Here is an 8,047-nt window from a genome sequence, read left to right on the forward strand (position 1 = left end):
AGCTCCCTGTTATTACTTCCTGTTCACTTTTTCTTGATGGTAGACCATTATGACGATGGTTTTACGTGCTTGCTGCAAGTTGCTCTTTAGTATTCCATAGCTTTTATTATACCTACACTTTGACAATTTTTTTTTGTTCAGATCTCTTGAGTTTGTTTTATATTTTTTTTAAAAGTATTTCTGAGACATTTTCGGATATGAATTCCATAGTGACTTCATTTCTTTTGTGATTTTTTTCTATTCTTTTTCAAGGACCCTCTCGTCATTTTTATTTGTATCCCACTCTCTGGCAGGTGTTGCCTGGTCAGGTATGCTTCTTTACAAATCTGCACTAGGTACTAGTCGATCAGTAAAAACTTTCCTGGTAGCAACAAGCTCTGTTGAAATAGGGTGTTCCATAAGACCACCTTGTGGCTTTTTTGGGTGGTAAACAATTATAACACAAAGACAAATATACTACTGAACCACCCCTCATGGACTATCATGAGTAAAACTTAAGGGGATTTTGGCCGTCCCTGCTGATCATTGGATTGAATAAATTGGGGATCGGTTTGCTCTTTAAAATAAGGAACTTGGTTCATCTACTGCACTGTCTCTGGAGCACTGTTCCTCATTACTCCCTAATGGAAATTATCCTCCCATTTCTCCTAGTGGAGCATGGGAGTCTTTACCACTCCCAGTTTCCAGTTGCTGATGTGGTGAACAAAGATCTATTCCTCATGAGTGATGCTTGAACTCATTATTCCACTCAAGGAGAAGAGGGGGAAGCTGGGTGCCCTCCTATAAATAACCCTGAATGGTTTCCCAGATGTATGGTGGGAGCAGAACCAGCCTATGCAGGAGCCTCCTCATAGTTTCAGTTCAGAGGTGACACTTAACTATCAAGTTGAGCTGAATATGGCACCTCTTTGTGGTCATTATCTTCATTTTGATAACCATGGGAGAGGGTCCTTGACTCCTCATAATTATGCATGTAGAGCATCAATTCCTGTGCTATTGGTTGAACTTAGTTTGTTCCACATCCTCCTCATAATTCAGGGAGGTAGGAGATGTTGCCTTGCCTCTCAGGCTGGGTATCTCAGTTTCTTCAGGTTGAGTGAGACAAGAAATGTACCATAATTCCGAGTTCAGTTTGTTGCATTTTGCACTTCTTCAAGTTGGGGCGAGAGTTTGTCCACTTTTGTGTTGCTTGCTTTCTCTTTGTAATTCCTATAGCTCGATATGTAACATTCTGTAACTTTCTTGTTGGGTTCAAATAATAAATAAGTAATAAACCACATTGCAGTCCTCCTGCCCTAGCCACTACACATTGCATCCAGATTTGGGTCCACAGCCCTACAATTCCAATGGATGAGAAGTGAGACCTTGTCTGCCTGGTTGGAGCCTGGACAAATCCTGCGTGTTAGGTACTATATTTCATCAAGTGTGGGGGATCTGTACATCGGCTAGATAACTGACTGTGACCAGATGCATTTGGTATTGCAGTATCAGGCCAGTTCTGGTATAATTGTCCGTATATTCATGTGTTCTTCTCAAGATGTTAGGGTTTTGCCTCTGTGGCTAGTCGCCCTTTACCACCAAGGAATTAGATTTCACGTTGTTTGAGTGAAGAGCATACCTACAGACCCCACTAGTGTGCTATTACTGTATCTCATTTTTGCACACCTCTTTTTCTTTGCAGATGTTTTCTGTATGGATCTTGCCCTCACCAGCCCCTGTATCTTGTCAATGTGGGATTCTAGCTATTGTGTGAGCGGAGGTACGTGTTTTTTGGAAGTTAACATTTTCCTATATCAAAAATGTATTTCCGATAATACTTACCTCCCCACAATGGTTAGTGTTTGAGTCTGCAAATTGGGGCAGTCTCAAAAAGTGAATAGGAAATAATAATGGGGGAACTTATATATATATCTGGGATAGGGGGTGCATTGACATTGGTGGAGAGAATCACAAGATATAACTTGCTATGGGCAGTTTAGTGGAATATAAAGGCTGGAGCAAGTGAGGTAAGATTCATACCAATGCTTAGATGGACAGAGAAGAGTAATTTTAGTCAGGATAAAGCTATAGTGTGAGTTGAAGTAAGTATTATCGGAAATACATTTTCGGTATAGGAAAATGTTAACTTTTAGGTTAAATTGGTTTCTAAAATTATCTGTGTTCATTTGAGGTCCTATTACAGGAAGGATTTCCATATGCTGGAAGGTGTGCACAGATGAATTGCTGAATTGGTAATTGAAAATATTTGAACAATGTAATGTGATGACTTGTGGGTTAACTGCTTTTCCATTATTTGTAAAGATAGGTATGATAGGATAAGGTTATTGTTGCTACATGACATTAACATAACCTACAGACAAGAAGGGACCATTTTGGTCATTCAGTGCTACCCTTGGAAACCCACCCTTGAGAAAAGTAAAAAATTTAAACCCACTCTTTATTTTTCAGGAAATCATCAATTGCCATCTTAAACTGTAAAGTTCTGGCCTACACTACTTCTGATAGCAACTCATCCCATAAGTCAGTCACCCTGTTAGAAAAATAAAGCTGTCTTAACTGGATCCTTGCCTGTCATTCTCCAAATCTGAAGCTTGTGTCCCATCATTCTATTATCTTCAGAGCATAACACAAATAAGGCAGTCATTTATCTAATTGATCCAGTGTATAATCTTGTAAACTTCAAAAAGATTACCTCTAACCCTTCTTTTCTCAATAGAAAATAAGTAAGAAAAAAACAACCTATCCCTGCAAGATAACCCTTCCCAGGGACGTATATCTCAAACAAATTATGTGTAAGTTCACTCCCAGGATGAATATGACCATAAGTTAATTAAGGTATATAAATATCTTTTAACTATTTTAGTTTATTTTATTTGTTTATTTTTTATTCAAAATTTTGTGTAGGAGCATGTCTTTTTGCCTTTGGTGAATATACGTCTCTGCTTCCATCTCTGGAATCATCCTAGTAAATCTCATCTGAATCTTGTTCAATAAGTCAGTATCCTTTTAGATAAGGAGATCAAAATTTTTTATTATTTTTACTACTAACAACAGAATACTGCTTCAATGGCATAAGTGACTTTACACCATTATGCTATGATCATTTTTTTCTGTAATGCTGTTGAGTGTGTTACCATCTATATTAAGTATGTGATCCAAATTATAACTTAAATGTATCACCTTGCACTTACAATAATTTAAGGTAATTTGCAAAATATTTGTCTAAATTACCAGTTTATCTAAGTCATCTCTAATACCCCAATATCTTCAATACAGTTATATATACCCAAGAGTTTAATCTCACTAGCAACTTTTACTAATGCTCCTATCAATATCATTGATATAAATAAGAAAAAGCAAAGGCCTAGCCTCTGACCCCTAATATACTCCACTAATAACAAAGGTCTGGTTTGACTGAACTCAACTAATAAAAATATTTTGCTTTCTCCCATCCAACCACCCTACAGTCCAACTAATTATTTCCCCAACACTAACTGTTGTGATTTTCTTAGGTAATGATTTTTGTGGCACTTTAGCAAGAGCTTTTTGAAAATCTAAGTACATTAAGTGTACATTTTTTCCTTTATCCAGAGAATAACATCCTCAGAGGAACTAGAATTCAGAAAATGGCATAATATTCGTAAGATTTCGATTAAGAAAGAACTTAAAATAGTGCCGTTAAGAGATAAATGTTTTAATGAATAATCTGTGGAAACTTGTTGCCAATATTTGCCCATGACTGACATGTTGAATTAGTAATATGTGTTTGGTGAGTTGGTAACAAGCAGGCGCCATAGGCATTAGGCTAATCGTGGTAACGTACTTTTGCTAGGGACTTTACAAAATATTCTAAACATTAACATTTTCTTATATTGAAAATATATTTCTGATAGGTACTTACCACCTGTCACCTCAAAGCAGTCTTGATCTTGATTTTCCCTCTAAGCATTGCTTAATATTTTTCCCCCTAGCACACCAGTCTTTTATACCCCATCAGTTTCGTGCCCTTTCAGAATGTGCTGATCATGTGACTATTTTCCACTAATCCTACTGCACCATCTATGGTAGCACAGCTAAATCCCTCTGCTATTCTAACACATTCCTCACTTTCAAGAATTGGTATGTACAAACCAGAAACACCAGCAAATCAGTGGGAAGGAAGGGTGGGAGGAGGTAAGTACTTATCGGAAATACATTTTCAGTATAAGAAAATGTTAACTTCTGAAACGGTCTTACCTCCTCTCACTCCACAGCTAGAATCCCACATTGCAAAAAGGTGGAGGGAGCCCAATGGAGGCACAACAAAAAATCAAGCAGAAAATGACTGCACTGAAAGAACAGGTGTGCAAGAGTATGAATAGAAGGCACTCCTGTGGGGTATAGCACTACTTCTGGAACAGGTATGCCTCATTGCCCAGTAAAGAACACAAATAGGGCAGAATGGAATAGGCTGGCACCTATTTGCATTCAGGAAGGAGATGTACAACACCAAATCAGTATAGAAGTGCTGGAGAACATGACCTAAAGCATCATTATGTATACAAACTTGAAAAATCTAGTGTGGAAGTGATATACAGTTTGTATAAGTAAGTGCCAAGGGCAGTCCTTGGGTTACATTGGAGTATGACATGTGCAGTCCATCCAGGCAAAACATCCATTGCAAATGCATTGTATAAGATATTGTGAGCAACAAGTGTAGTCCATCCAGGCAAAACATCCAGAGGAAATGCCTTGTATAAGATATTGTGATCAAGAAGTGCATGCGGTCCACCCAGGCATAAACATCCAGGGGAAGCACCTTGGATATATAGAAGTGTTATGGGGGGGATATAAGTGTGATCGGGAGGACTGTCATAACCAGTCCATTGTCAACTGACGTGTCATACTTATGCCACTTACGTAGCAAGCCGTAGTACCGAACATAGTGATATTAAAATATATGAAGGTGCCAGCATGGCTTGGGCTAAAGGACCATGAAGTGTATATGAATAGGCCAAGTGCAGCCAATCCGGGCAAAAACATTCAGTGGAAATACCTTGCATAAGTATGCGAGATCAACAAGTGTTGTCCACTCAGACAAAAACATCCAGGGAAAGCACCTTTGTATATTTCAGGTTATGCCAAGTGCAGTCCATCCAGGCAGAAAACATCCAGTGGAAGTGCCTTGCATAAGAATTATATAATCAACAACTGCAGTCAGCTCAGGCAAAAATATCTGGGGGGAAATGCCTTGGATCTTTATTATTATGTTATAGTATAATCATTGTTTGGTATCGTAATGATTATAAAGACGATAGCCCTCTTCTCATTGAATGTGTACATATGATATATAAATTTGATTCTTGTTTATTGTACAAAACCCACTCAAGAGGAAAACTCTTTGGTCCACCACTCCAGCAACTGGAAACCAGAAGTGGCAAGGACTACTGTGCTCCACTAGAAGAGAAGGAAGTGGGGAATACACGTTGGGGAACCTGGAGGAACAACACATTGGGTGTCTGTGATTCTCTAATATGAAAAGCAGAAAGACTCCAATTGTAGGAATCACTGGTCAATAGGGATGGGTAAAAATCCCTATCTTCTTTGCTCATGAAGTCCATAAGTGACGGTCATATGTATAAGAGACAGTAGGAAAATAAAAAATAAATATACCACTGGAAAAGTGTCCAGTGGTCTTACAGAAACATCCCATCTCAATGGTGGGCAGTAGAGTATGATACAGAGTTAGTGTACACAAAACAATAAGCATACCTGACAAGGCAACACTTGCCACTAGGTGGGATCCTGAAAGATGATGTACATCAACTAAAGAAACAGAAACATCCCATCTCAGTGGTGAGCATTAGAGAATGATACAGAGTTAGTGCACATAAAAAAATAAGCATACCTGACAAGGCAACACTTATCACTAGGTGGGATTCTGAAAGATAATGTACATCAACTAAAGAAAATAAGGAATAAAAAAAAATATGTCGACTTACCCCAGTCAAAGGTGAATAGATGTATGAAGAATCACCACAGGAGGAAACAATACCTAACCGAAGAAGACACAGCTAGGTTGTGCAGATAATGGGAAGTGAATGTATTGGGAGTTGTCCACATACCCACTTGAATGATCTCCTCCAAAGGTTTGCAGGTTTAAACAGCTAAAGACATCTGCATAAGCCAACCAAATGAGTTGATGAACCCACCTAGTGAGGGTAATGGAATACAGAATATGGGGAATAACAGTATTCCAGGGAACAAACAGACAGGAACAAGAACCATGAAAAGAGGCAGTACAAGCCACATAATATTGCAGGGAATGAACAGGACAAAGAAGATGATCAGGATCCAAACATTAGTATATAGAAAGGAAATAGAAGGTAAAGAAATCAGAGAAAAAGCTGAACAATCTTCCAAGGTGGCTGATGTTTTGGGAAGAAAGGCCCAATCTTGATAGAGGATAACGTAAGAGGAATAGTACAGGATGTGGGAAAAATTAATGGCATAAGTATCAGAATGATGATGACCGCAAGCCAGAAGAAGGATGAAATAAGTTGTAAGAGAAAGATGGTACAAGGAAAATGTCGCATTGGGTTCAAAAGGAGAACTGGATAGGGCATGAAGGACAATATTGAGATCCCAATCTGGTAGAACAAAATGACAAGGCAGGTGGATCAGATGAAAGGGATGGAAAAGTAGGGAAAGAATTGGGGAGGAAAAGGCTCTTCAGTAATGGAAGGTGTTCAGCAGGGCAGCCCTATAACTATCCACAGTTGATACGGACAAACCCTGATCAAACAACCAGGTGAAGAATTGGGATATGTGAGAAACAGAAGGACAGGAAGAGTGGAATCTACAGCGAATAGACCAAAACCTGAAGGTAGACTAATGTCTCTGGTACACAGACAAGTAGGAAGATTGAATGGTATGGGCAAGGAAAAAGGCTACACTAGGGGTGAGTCCCTAAGGTGAGACAAGGGACTGGACAAAAGCCATGCATGAAGATGGAGTCTGGTGATGTTGAGATGAACCACATCTGATTACGGTTGTCAGTGGAGCAACCAGTACAGAGGTAAGGGCAGGGGCTGTCGCTCCAGTAAGAGCCAGAGCAGAGGGAACCATGGCTGAGCTGGCCAGTACAGAGCAACTAGCAGAACCCGACAAGGAGAGGTCTGGATAATGGAAACAACCCAAGAAAGTATTCTGACTGGAGAGAAGGCAAAAAGGTGAAGACCTTTCCAATTTTGACTGAATGCATCCACCCCCAAAACCAAGGGGTGTGGAACTGGAAACCAAAAGGAAGGTAGTTTGGCATTCCAATATTGTGGCAAATGCATCAATATGTAGTGTTTCCAGCTGAGAACACACCCACTGACACACTTGAGTATGAAGGAACCACTCCATCAGGAGAACCTGGTGGGGTTGAGACAAACAATTGGCCACCAGATTCATAATTCCAGGAACCTGATGCACCAGGATCATCATGTTGTGGTAATGGGCCCAGTACAGGAGATCTAGAGTCCGAAGACCCAGCAAGTGAAGATGATGAGCAAAAGAGTGATCCACATGACAAAACACATATGGAGCTAAAGAAAGCTGAACAACAGTGGCCAAAACTGGAAGATAACCCTTGTGAATGAACCGAAGAAAACGATGTGACACAGGAGCAATTGGAACATGGAAATAGGCATCTGTCACATCAGACTTCTTCATCCAAAGTCCTAGGGAAAAAAAACCACTAAAGAGAAAGGTAGGACTCCATGGTGACTTGAGGTGTGTCCAGATAGGTATTCAGCTGGGACAGATCGATGGTGGGTCTCCAGTCTCCCACCTTCTTGGGGGGCAACAAAAAGACAGGAGTAAAATTTCAGCTGAGTGGGGACCACCCATTTGATAGCTCCTTTGTGTAGGTGTTCTAGGACAGACTCGACTAGATGACTGGATGAGGTACAACCCCGAAAAGGAGGGAAGGAGACTGTGGGAATATCATCATCATACTCAAATTAATTTTAAAAAGTAGAATTCAAGTAAAAAAACTGATGAAAATGAACTAAATTAAATT

The 8,047-nt window shown here is 39.6% G+C and overlaps 1 protein-coding gene across 7 annotated transcripts in view; it reads left to right on the forward strand.

Annotated features, from left to right (window-relative positions):
* Positions 1 to 8,047, forward strand: part of LOC106456932 (protein FAM102A-like) — a 44,926-nt gene that overhangs the window by 18,371 nt on the left and 18,508 nt on the right. The window lies entirely within an intron of this gene.

This window comes from Limulus polyphemus, unplaced genomic scaffold, assembly GCF_000517525.1.
Source record: "Limulus polyphemus unplaced genomic scaffold, Limulus_polyphemus-2.1.2 Scaffold273, whole genome shotgun sequence".
In the NCBI taxonomy this organism is placed as follows: domain Eukaryota; kingdom Metazoa; phylum Arthropoda; class Merostomata; order Xiphosura; family Limulidae; genus Limulus; species Limulus polyphemus.